Source organism: Schistocerca piceifrons, chromosome 1 (assembly GCF_021461385.2).
Source record: "Schistocerca piceifrons isolate TAMUIC-IGC-003096 chromosome 1, iqSchPice1.1, whole genome shotgun sequence".
Taxonomy (NCBI): domain Eukaryota; kingdom Metazoa; phylum Arthropoda; class Insecta; order Orthoptera; family Acrididae; genus Schistocerca; species Schistocerca piceifrons.
Window position 1 is genome coordinate 1141398670 of NC_060138.1, and position 13245 is coordinate 1141411914.

Consider the following 13245-nt stretch of genomic DNA (forward strand, 5'->3'; position numbering starts at 1 on the left):
ACAAATTTTGAAAATACTTCCAATATCACCAAAATATATGCACAATTCCCCGAAGTCTTTGGGAGGGGACCATATAAATCTACCGATAATAAGTCTAGGGTGTCTTCAGGCAACGTACTTTGCATTGGTCCCTTACTAGTTTTGTTCGGCGCTTTGGCTTTTTGACAGACATCACATGACTTAATTCGTTCCTTTACCTTCTTACTTATACTACCAGTAATCACTACTACATTATTCAATTTATCCAAACATTTCTTTGGCCCACTATGCCCCAATGCTAAATGAAAATAATCTATGACCTCGGTATCAAACTGGTGTGGCCAACATACTCTCCATTCCTCAGTGGCTAAATCTTTCCTCCTATATAAAATGCCTTTATAAATTTTGTAATATTTCTTAATTTGAGGATACTGTACACTGTCAAAATTTACCTTCACTGATTTCCAGGTTGAATCCTCATTCTGATGGTATCTCATATTTTTACATATCTGCTCAATTTTTCTCTTTCCTGAAACCTCTTTCATATACCTTATCTGAAAAGTACCCTCTTCACCATTTTCATTTGGCACTTCACTCATACCATTAGGCAATCGAGATAAAGCATCTGCCACATAATTCTCAGTACCTTTAACATAGCAAATATCGTAATCAAATTGTTGTAGGTACAAAGCCCAACGAGTCAGCCTACCATTAAGTAAACGGCAATCTTTAAGAAAAGTTAAAGCTTTGTGGTCAGTATATATGATGAGCTTATGGCCCCACAGATAATTTCTAAATTTCTTTAGCCCCCATATAATGGCTAAAGCTTCCTTTTCCGAAATAGTGTAGTTCCTCTCGTATTTTGTTAGAGTTCTACTTGCAAATGCGATAGTCCTGTGTTCGATTTCTTTGTCATTACAGATTTCTTGGAAAACTTCTATTCCAATTCCATAAGCACTGCTGTCAGTACTCATATGGAAAGGTTCTGATAGTATGGGGTGATGCAAAATATTGTCATTCAAAAGTTCGTTCTTCAATTCTTCAAAATCTCTCATGCACCCTTCAGTCCACACAAAAGCACTATTTTTCTTAAGTAAATTATTCAGATGAGGACTATTAAAAACTTGCCCCTTGACGAACTTTCTATAGAACCCACATAAACCTAAAAAGGCTTTCAACTGTTTTCTATTTCTAGGAGCCGGACATCCTGATATTGCACTTAACTTTTCCGGATCCTTGCCAATGCCGTTTGTAGTAATAATGTGCCCCAGAAACTTTATTTCCGATTTCACAAACTCACATTTCTTCCACTTAAGTGCCATGCCCCCTGCTTGTAGAGCAACAAAAACTTTCCGCAACAACTCGCAATGCTCTTGCCATGCTTCTGTAGCAATCAGTAAATCGTCTACATAAATGGTTAGCCAGGAACTCAGTTCTCTCCCTAACACAAAGTCCAGTGCCCTAATAAATACTGCCACAGAAGTGCTAAGCCCAAACGGCACTACTTTATACTGATAGCATTTCCCAGCGAATAGAAAAGCGGTATATTTACGGGATTCTTTACTTAATGGGATTTGCCAGTATCTGGCTGTCATATCCAGATTGGTTAAATACTTCAAGTTATAAAATTTTTGGAGCATTTCGTCCAGATTTTCAGGTCTGTCTATTTCCTTCTTTACAATTTTGTTCAAAGTCCTGGCGTCGATAACTACTCTCACTCCCCCATCCCTTTTGTTCACTATGATAAGGGGACTATTATACTCGCTGCTACTTCGTTCAATTACCCCCCACTCTATCATTTTATCTATTTCCACTTGAACAGCCTGCCTCTTTGATATGGGTATCGAAAACGGTCTTACGAAGAAAGGTTTATGCTCTATGGTCTCAATCTGGTATTCAAAATTCTTAACTAGGCCAGGTTTGTCCGAAAATACGGGGCGGTTACTATCTAAAATTTCAAGTAATTCTGCTTTCTGTTCGGGAGATATTCCCTCTAAATTTTCCACCATTCCCTTAAATTCCTGCCCCTGCTCGTCACTCTCATTTAATATTCTCTGGACATGGTACACCTCGTACTTGTTTGTCAACCCATCATTCCCTTGGCCGATCTCCAACAACAAAGAATCGATTTCTGAATCAAACACTTTCCCACTTTCCTCAAAATTTAATTCCAAATTCCTAAATGTACTATTTATTTTGATCACTCCCTGGCTACAGTCAATAATAACCTTTTCTTTATCCAACCAATCTATCCCCAAAATCATTTCAGTACTCAAGTCTGGCACAACCAAGAAATCATGTTCAAAGTTTTGTCCTTTTATACTAAATTCAACCAAAATCTGGTTCTTTACCGGCTTGCTAGCCTTACCAGTTGCACCAACAATTTTTACACCTGTCACTGACATAATTACTAGCCCAGGCTTATCACAAATATGTTCGAAAAATGACTGAGAAATTGCACTTATCTGAGACCCAGTATCAAGAAGTACTTGCAATTCCACGTTATAAATTTCAATTGGTATTATAGTTTGTTTAACCGTCGAATGTTTTTCATTACCGTGGTCTTCCTTGAGCAAATCCGGGTCGACAATGACATCGTCCCAAGATATGCTTTTAACATTCACTTCACATATATCTGGCGGTTTCTTGGGTTCCGGGAGTTCAAAGTCATTAATTACCAGAACTCTTCGCGAAATAAACCCTGAGTCGTCCGGTGGCTCTTTCTTTCTTTGTTCTGTTTCAACGTCTGGATTTTGCTTTGAAGTTTCTTCATCCTTAGGTACAATACCGCAATTAACTGCATCCCTATTATTTTCACTGATTTTCTGATACCCTCTTTCAGTAAAAGTATATTCATTTTCCTTTACACCTGAAAATTCATCTTCACTAGATTCATCACTACTCTCTTCCTCAACATCAGATTCACTTAAGTACGCTACTTTTGCACAATAGGGAGAGTTAGTACATTCATTTTCGTCTGTATTTGCGTATCTTTCATCATCTGAACTATCGTCGGAATCCGACCATTCCGGATCGCTTTCAGGTTCTAACATAAAAGCTTTTCTGAGACAGGCACTAAGTTCTTCCTCTGTATTGTCGTCAGGTTTAGATTTTAATTCAATCTCCTCTTTTGGCAAAACGGCCTCATCCTCAGCTTTATTCACATCCACTGTGACTTCATATTCGGTGTAATCCTCGTGGACTTTAATTACTTTCAGGTAATCATCTACCCCTTCTACACGGTGCCTCTCGGTAGCAGCTTGTACTATTGGCGGACTGTTAGCAGAAGTTATTTCTTCGTCAATGCTGAGGATTTCATCCTCCAAATCCTTCCTATCATTAACCTTCATCCTATTGGCGGCACGCGTACTTTGCGCGGCGCTATTTATTCTCCCCTCTTCAATTTTGGGCCACGTCACTTTATGGACGTCCCTACTATCTCTCTTTCCACCAACTAATTTCTGCGCCTCATACTCCCTTTTAAAATCCTCCCACTCACATTGCTTTAGGCCCTTGTACAGATCGTCAATCTGCACACGCCAATCAGTAACTTCTGCTAATTCATTATCGCCTTTTACCTCATTGCAAACACTGCTAACCGCACCTCTCTGTGTACGCACAGTCTCATTTATTGTTTCCTTTGCCACGGAATTATCACTCGTAAAATTTTCATTAGCTCTGACTGCTACGTTTGTACCTACTGCTGCCGTATTGCTAGCGGCTTCTTTCCGAACAGATGTTCGGCTAGGCTGGGCCGTTGCCCTCTGATGCTCCACTCGCCTGTTAACATGTAGCGCTCTGTGTGGCAGCGATGATTCATTCTGGCTCGCACCTGACGCTTGTTTCGCCACAACACGTCGCGGCGTTCCATGCTCGTCCCTAGCCTGTCTCATTACATTATGGTCGGTCCGGTATCTTTTCTTGAATCGGGGCCGGTATGTATTGTCCGCTTCCGTTTGGCCCGCAACGTTTGCGGAAATTAGTTTCCCGCGTCGTTATTGTTTTGCGCGGTATACCCTCTACCGCGACCTGAATTATTTCCTCTACCTCTTCCTCTACCTCTTTGTCTTTGTATTATATTGACGCGAAATCCATCGCCGTCATTTCGTTCGTCATTACGTCGGTTATTATGGTTACCAAAATTTTGATAATTGGCACGACTTTCGCGCCAATGATCTTCGTCTTCGACTCTTTCAAGAAATGCTTGGAAGCTGCGATGATTGCTTCCTACATACCTCTTTGAATCTTCTGGAAGTTTTTTATATAACTCCCAGATAATTTCTGAATCTGATCTTCGACCTCTTAAATGCGTTAATTTCCGGTACCAATACTCGCAGAAATCTTTCAAAGAGTTCCTGCCCCTGTTATCATGCTGTTTGGCCATGATGAACTCCCACCATAAACGGTCCTGCTTTTGTTCAGACCAATATTCTTCCGTAAATCTCTGCCTAAATTCCTCGAACGTCATTTGTTCGGTATTTAAATTTATTCCCCAGCGCTTAGCATCACCCGCTAAGGCGCTAATTACTACGTTTATCTTTTCCTGATCAGACAAGTACTCAGGAAATACTCTCTCGCAATTTTTGATAAAATCTAACGGATGCCACCCGTTATGTTTCTTGGCTGTTTCGAAGCGTTCCTCGCCTTCTAGCAGCTTCGTAATTGGTGTGCCATTACAGACAACACCAGGCCTATCTTTAATTTTGCTCTCCAGATCGAAAATTCTGCCTTGAATTTTCGTAGTATTTTGTTCACAATTTTGAACACATCCGGATACTTTTTTACTTAAATCACTTTCAGTGTCCAAAACTACCTTTTTCAATTGTGATATCCCGTGTTGATATTCGCTTACGATCTCAGTTTTAAGACCGAAAACTTTTTCGTCTACCTTATTTTCAACCAGAGGTTCTACTTTCTCTTGGATGTTGAGAATTTCAACCTCGAATCTACTATTAATGTTTCCAATTTCCTCCTGCATAGTATCCATATTTTTGTTAATAACATCAATTTCAAATTTCAGAGTATTTACCACAGAATTTAAATTACCCACTTTTTGTTCTACTTGTTCTATTTGTGTACTAATTTTAATTCCCTGTCCTTCGACCTGTGCTTTAATGTGATCCACCTGTGTTTTGAGCTGCTCGTCAACGTGTGTTTTAAGCTGCTCATTTTGCGTTTTGAGCTGGTGTCCCTGTGTTTTGAGCTGCTGATCAACATGTGTTTTGATCTGCTCACTCTGTCCTGAAATTTGTTTGGTTAATTGTTCAAATAAATCGTTTATGCTTAAAATTTTCACACTGTTTTGTTCTACGGAATCGGTGTGTTCCGATTCTACTTCAAAAGTTTCTTTCGGTTCTTTCTTTATCTGTGGTGAATCAAACATGTCAGTGGATTCATTCACATACCCACTATCATCTACAAAGTCACCCTCTGCTTCCTGTTTTGTCCCTTGTTGTGTCCGAGGCAATCTCAACCTTTCAATCTGTTCATTGACGTGTTCGTGGTATCGTATGTACGCCAACTGTCTTTCGCTAACGCCATCTGTTATCTGGCCGCGTAAACTCCGGCTACTGCCAGCCGCATTCTCCATTTCGCTTGGCGCACCTACCCCGTCTACGTTTCTGTCCATACTAAATGCCAACTACACCACACTATTATACTTGGCTCACACTGCAGTTTCTTTTACTAAACTTTATTGTAATTCGTGCCACTGAACATCCACTGTTCGGTATTTACATTAATTTGTAACCGACAACAGATGGATGTCCTGTCACCGGGAAGCCACTTGTAACACTACCGCCCTAATCGGACGTAGGTTAGCTATATAAAGCCTGTACTGTAATAAGTTCACGGGCTTCACCTTATAAACAAGGATTTTAGTACGTTAGTTGACCGCGTGTACCTAATAGAAGCAAGATCGGACTTATTCTCAGTCAATAACTACAGTGATGCATCAGGCAAATGTAAAGTATAATTGCTCTTTCGCATGGACAAGAAGTACTCACAGTAGGTGCTACCTATAATTAACAATCCAGTCGCCAGCCTACTTAGGCAATTAGTGAGTTTTTCCTAGTACAAGTGGGTGCAGGTACTAGCATAGTAACACGTAGTAATGATGCGTTATATGACAAAGTTTGGAACCCGAAAAATCCACTGAACTAAAGTTTTCTCTTTTTGTACTAATTTAGACAAACTAAATTTACACAACACCCCACAGCAATGATTACTACGAACTACATTTTGTATATTGATCAGACTGAAATCGGGCATAGATTACCCTATAATTAGCAGTTTTGAAAGCACATATACAATGTCACTATTAAAGATGGAAAAACACTAATACACTTAGGTATAATATAGAATTTAGCTTTACTGGTCAAATCTGATCAGTACACATCAAGGTTTTAACGAATGGATAAGAGAAAAAATGGGGGGGGGGGGGGGGGGGGCTGAAACTGTTATAGTGGTTATACTGAAACTGTTAAGTACTGAAGGCAAATTAACACACAAAATTTATCAATCTCTGGATAGCTACTCTTTTGTCTCACTTCTGAATTATTTAACTGTCATTATTTCTGTCTCAAATTATTAAATAACATCGCTAACTCAATTAAAAAAAAAAACTCTTTTGTTCTGTATCAACATTTGCAACAGCACACAGAACTATCGATTCCTTTAAGGCATAGATTAATCTGCTGATAATTTTCATTAACACAAACATTAAACTTTCTGTTTAGGATACTCGGATTGCACAATACGAGGTAAGGATCCTGTCTAGGTCAGTGATCAGGATAAGTCATGGCTAAAACAATTCTGGTAAAAGTCACGTTATTATTGAATCGTTAGAAACAGTTTCGACACTGGTCCACACAGATACACTTCTAAAGATGAAATAAATGTTTGACCTGTGCAAGTCGGTGCGGCGGATGGCGGGCAGCGAGATAGCGGACAGCACGGCACACATACAAGCACGGCTAAAGCTCACACAACATCGGCACTTTCCATCTTCTTAGCGTCGTAATTTTTCCAATTTTGTGCCTCAGAATATAGCCATGCCAAGTAGTCGTCGGAATCGGTTCATCCGAGGCTCAATGGAATCCACTTTTCCTGGGTAGCCTCCTCGGTACAGTACGTGTACTTCCGACTGTTGCTTGCCTCCGACTGTTGCTCGCCTCCGACTGTGTTACTGAGCCCGTTGTGCCGAACCGCGCCAGTGTGCGTTTTCCCGCCTCGCCTGCCTCCACCTTTTCCCGCTCCCCTACAGGTAGGGTATTCACCACAGGTTTTCTACTACACATATCCTAATGCATTACCTACGTATGGACCAAGTGTATAAATTACAATTTTCACATCTTACAATAGTTTTAACATTAAATACATCTTCCTTTGATTACCACATTATTTGAAATCTAACATAAATAATAATATTCGTTTCAAAAGTTGCTCAAGTTTCTTTAACATGACACGAAAAGAATCGAAAAAGAAATTCAACACATTGCTATTATTAATTTATCTAAACTCATAAAGAAAAAAATTATTATATGTATAATTCTCGTTACAACCCCAGTTTCGGTATACCGATCCCGGTTTGTCGAACTTCGTCCGAAGTTCATTAATATGATCTTCATTTATACAGATGGCTCTAAGAACAATGATAGTGTCAGGCGTTCTTTTATTGTTGGGGCACACAGTTTCAAATACCGGCTCCATGGCCATTCAGTCTCCACAGCTGAGCTATTTGCCCTCTACCAGGCTGTTCTTTACATCCGCCGCCACCGACATTCTGCTTATGTCATCTGCTCTGATTCCCTGAGCGCCATCCAGAGCCTCAGTGATCTGTACCCGGTTCACCCTTTCGTGCACTGGATCCAACGCTCTCTTCAGCAGCTGGTGGATGACAGTTCTCCTGTTACCTTTATGTGGGTTCCTGGCCATGTCGGTATCCCTGGGAACGAAGCTGCAGGTGCCGTGGCCAAGGCTGCGGTCCTCCAGCCTCGGACAGCTTCTTGGTGTATGCCTTCATCTGATTTTAGCAGGGTCATTTGTCAGCGCATTTTATCGCTGTGGCATGCCGATTGGGCTACACTTGCGAACAACAAGCTTCGGGCCTTGAAACCTCTTCCCACGGCTTGGACGACCTCTTCACGCCCTTCTCAGTGGGAGGAGGTCGTTTTGGCCCGGTTACAAATTGGACACTGCCAGTTCAGCCATCGCCATGCTGACGGCTGTGCTGGCGCCGTTCTGCCCATGTGGGCAATTGCTGACGGAATGCCACATTCTAACGTCCTGTCCGCATTTTAATACACTGCGCGTTGATCTGGGCCTGCCATGTACTCTGGATGCCATTTTAGGGGATGACCCAGGAGCAGCTGCTCGCGTTCTTCGTTTTATCCACTCGACAAACCTGTCTGAGGGCATTTGATTATGCTGTTTTCTTTTAATCCCTTGCCTGTTAATATGTCTTTTATAGTGTTGTCCCTTTTAGTTGCTATTTTAACCTTGTGCCTCACAGTGCATTCCTAACTTAGTCTGGGTGCTAATGACCATTGTAGCTGTACCCCCCCCCCCCCCCCCCAAAAAAAAAAAAAAAAAAAAAAAAAAAAAAAAAAAAAAAACCCTCATTACACATCTCCCATTTAATCTTCATCTACGTCCTCTTCCATTTCCATAATATTACCCTCAAGTATATCACACTTCTGTTACCCAAGGATATCTACTATCCCTCGTCTTTAGTCAATACTAACACACAAATGAGAGTACAGTCATTTTATTATTCGACTCTTAAACATGCATTTTTCCCTATAAACATTAGATCTGATTTCTTACTAGGCACTACATCCCTCCACCCATCCATACGTCCTGGCCCATTCTCTCTACTGCTCCCCCCGTCTTCAGTTATCACCACCTGCCACCACCCAGATAAACTCCATCCTCTTTTCTGGTCCATCTCTACTTCTTATCAGCCATTACTGAATTCTTTAATCGTGCAAACCACATCACTGTTTTATTTTCATCATCATCTACTACCTTTGAATGAAGTTTCTGATATACCCACTGGTTATTACCTACTGTTATGTTTTTAATTTCGTTACAACATTATGGCCCCAATATAGGGCTAGCAGCCCATTCCACTGATAACCAAATAGATAATAAAGCTTTTTTAAAATATTGTTTGATGTAATCATGTTTTTATGTGATAGTCATTGCTGGTTTTGGCCACAGTGGCCATCTTCAAATGCTACAAAGAAAAGAAGTATAGAATGAGATTTTCACTCTGCAGCGGAGTGTGCGCTGATATGAAACTTCCTGGCAGATTAAAACTGTGTGCCCGACCGAGACTCGAACTCGGGACCTTTGCCTTTCGCGGGCAAGTGCTCTACCAACTGAGCTACCAAAGCACGACTGACGCCCGGTACCCACAGCTTTACTTCTGCCAGTATCTCGTCTCCTACCTTCCAAACTTTACAGAAGTTCTCCTGCGAACCTTGCAGTTTGGAAGGTAGGAGACGAGATACTGGCAGAAGTAAAGCTGTGGGTACCGGGTGTGTGTCGTGCTTCGGTAGCTCAGTTGGTAGAGCGCTTGCCCGCGAATGGCAAAGGTCCCGAGTTCGAGTCTCAGTCGGGCACACAGTTTTAATCTGCCAGGAAGTTTCAAAAGAAGTATATATTAAAACCTTTGAGCAAGTAACAATATTTTTTCAAGCTTTGATTGTAAGCTAAGTAAAGTGCTATTAAAATACGTGTGGATTGTACACAAGTGAAAAAATGAGGGGGCACCTACCGCAAAGTTGTATAATTTTACCAGCACAGTTTTCTGACAGTGTGGATGATGATTTAGGATCACATCCATCAGGGACTAGTTTTAATTAAAAGGGGACTTAAAAATAAATTTAAAAATTTACATTCTAACAGGAACAGGCAGGAAAAAAGTAAAGAGTATGAAGTCCACAAATATTTTAAACATGTTGAAAATTTTTCTACTACAATGTTAAACAGTGGCAAAGGACACGTTTTTAAACAAAGGTTTACAAGTCAATAAAATTCTTCTGGGTTTGACACCGCATTGTCAACTATAAAATTCCGACGTATCAGCGACTATTGCAAGATGCCTTTCTCAGGGTGTATTACTATTGGTTAGTTAGCAATACACCTGAGGAAGGCAGCTTGCAATAGTCACCAAAATGTTAAGAATTTCATTGACTGTGACAACGGCCGCTGAAGCCTATGTTTACGAAAGGTTTACAGTATAATATAAGGAAAATGCAAGACAGATTTACAGTTAAAAATATGGTAGCTGAGGTTAAAATGGCAGGTGAGGTGGTAAATTTGAGTAGATGTGAACAGTTAACAACAGTGGCCAAAAGCAAAAAGTTCTTAGAAAGGCCGCTAAATCTTTCACAAAAAGAAGACACTGAGGATAAAGTTATTCCAAAACTAAATATAATCTTAAAGTTCTTGTTATTAGGGCAGGCAAGGGGAACATAGCTGTGTTAGTTCACAATAATGGTTACAAATTCATTAAGAAGAATTACATTATAGAAGAAAAAAAGGACGCGACCAAGAGATTCCAGAAAAAGCTAAAGCAGAAGATAGATAATTTGATTTTTCTGTTTTCAGATAAGTTATGTGAAGATTATGATTGCCTGTACATCTGTCCTGAGGGAAATTAAACTGTGTAAAAAGAGAGATTAATCACGCCAGTTGTTAATACCAAAGACTGCCTTACATATAAAATTAATAGGGAGCCCAACAAAATATTGAAAGTGAAATTTGTTCATGAACAATACTGTGATATTAAAAACTGTGTGGCCTTAGTCCAGGAAATAAGACGCTGAGATACCAGATTGTGCTTCTTTCACATCATCGTATATTGAGAAACCTTATACAAATGTTCCTATTGACAAAGCCTTAGATATTATAAAAATAAATCTGCTATGTAGTAAATACCTAGGCCAAGCAGCAGTTGTAGAACTGATAGAAATATTAAAGTTTGTTCTGCCGAATGACAATTTTTTGTTTAACAGTAAATGTTACACACAAGTTGATGGAATTGCTATGGGAAATGGTAAAGGTGACACATCGCAACTCAGTGTGCCAGCTTTATGGTGAGCAGCAATCTGTCCTTTTCATAATATTGTTGACATGTATTTCAGATGTTTAGGAAGCTAGCATGTACAGACATAATTAGCAATGCCCATTCCAATCATCCACTCTGATTCATAGAATAATATGGCTTCCATTGCGTGCAGCATAAGAGAAAAAAGAACATGGAATATTAAGACAGGTCCCCATTGCAAATGAATATGACCTGAAAATATAACCATACACAACAATATTAAAAAGAATGTAAAGAAGATAAATGAACTACATGTACGAACATTATCTGTTAAGTTCAAGTACGCCCCGTGAAATCGTAGGCAAAACATCAGATAGAATTGGCACTTATTCAGGAGAAATGGAGTTTAAAATCACATTCACATCAAATAATACAAAAACGTGAATCATCATAACTTGCCACATAACAGTAATAAATAGGGGGAATCTGGGGTCTACAAAATACCACGCTATGACTGTGAAAAAGTCTATATCAGCTAGTCACACAGGTTCTTTGACTTGATATGTAAAGAGCACACTTATGTTAGCAGTAAGAAGGCATTAGGCTTTTATTTGTGAAGGGAGGGACACATTATTGGTAGCATTGAGGAGCAACTAAGAATTTTACATAGAGTTGGAAAAAAATACATGGTTAGATGTTTTAGAAGCACTGAAGATTTACATTACAAAACAGAAGAAACCAGACAAATTCCTCAATGGGCAGAATGAGTTTGCAACAGATGCATATCTTAATATTTACAGCGCAGTTATTAAGTTTTGGGAGTCATTGCATCATATATATATATATATATATATATATATATATATATATGCTTCAGCTGATGCTGAGGCTGCCCTGCGACTGAGTGCTCCGCTTACTGTCCAGGATATCCCAGCACTTACTAGCATCTGCCAAGAAAATATAAACACACCTCACAGTTGTAAAAAGAGCACCAGCAAGCTACAGTAGAATGCAACCCTTGTCGTCCATTCCGTTGTCATCTCTTCTAAACTTACGGGCAGTGATGTAAACATCTAGAAGCCAGGAGTGCAACGCCAACAGCTGTTGAAAGTGTGTACTATAAGGATTGCTCCTTTGTCTCACTCATAGTAAAAACCTTACTCTGTTCCTAAATATGGTTTTATTGCTTTAACGACTTTTACTAAAATTTTAAATTTTACAAATAACCAATTGAAATATTATTGTTAGTCCTTTCGTATTTTATGGTTTTCAAAAGTAAATATTGTCTTATAGTGGATGCATGCATCTGGCACAAAGAGTAGAGAAAGAAACATACACTTAGTTTCATGTGTATAACTCCACGATTTTTTGTTTTATATGCAGTGTGACAACGCATGAACATGGTACTTTCAGGTGTGATCCACATGTATTTTAACAGCTCACAAGCAGATGTAGGGCAGCAACTGTCTCCTTAAATGAAATCTTTGTTTTCAAAAATTATAAATATAATATGACTGACAGGGCCTTTCAGCATTCAGTCTGATTAGAAAATACCTTTTAGTATGCATCTCATTTTATATTATTATTGTTATTATTTATTACATTGATGGAAAACTTCAAACCTTGTAGAAACCAGGATCTTGCCCACTCGCCTCTTGTAGGGTTTCTAAAGGATACTGCGTTCTCGCAACAATTCAAGCAAATCACATTAATAGTTTTTACTACAAATAAGATGATGTCTTCTCACCACCTTCGTTGCTCTTGTGGTCTTCATCTTCGTGCCGGTGCTTGTCGATATGCTGGAACAGAAACAGCATGATTGAGCCTTTCATGAATGTCAGTGTTGAGTTGGCAGAACAAAGCCCAAAGACAGTTATGAATCACACCCTGCGCCAATGAGTTGTTGATATCCCTATTATGAATATTAATTATTCAATGTGATTCTGTTTCTCCGGAAGTGTCTTGAAAATGTTTGCATGACAAGGAATGAACCGATACTTAAAGTTCACTTTAAAAAATAAGTGGCTATCTGTAAATACTCCCTTTGTCAGAAAAGTTCTAAGACAGGTTTTTCTTTTTTTAAAAAAAAAGAAAAAAAAAATAGACCACATAATGATTCCAGCTCCTTCTGAAATAGTCCTCTTGGCTGTCTAACACAGTTGCCAACGTTTCTGGAGATCTTGGAAGCACGCAGGGAAATTTTCAACTGC

The 13245-nt window shown here is 39.5% G+C and overlaps 1 protein-coding gene across 1 annotated transcript in view; it reads left to right on the forward strand.

The window, feature by feature from the left end:
* The window catches only part of LOC124780818 (sorting nexin-29), a 182118-nt gene that overhangs the window by 134268 nt on the left and 34605 nt on the right, over positions 1-13245 (forward strand).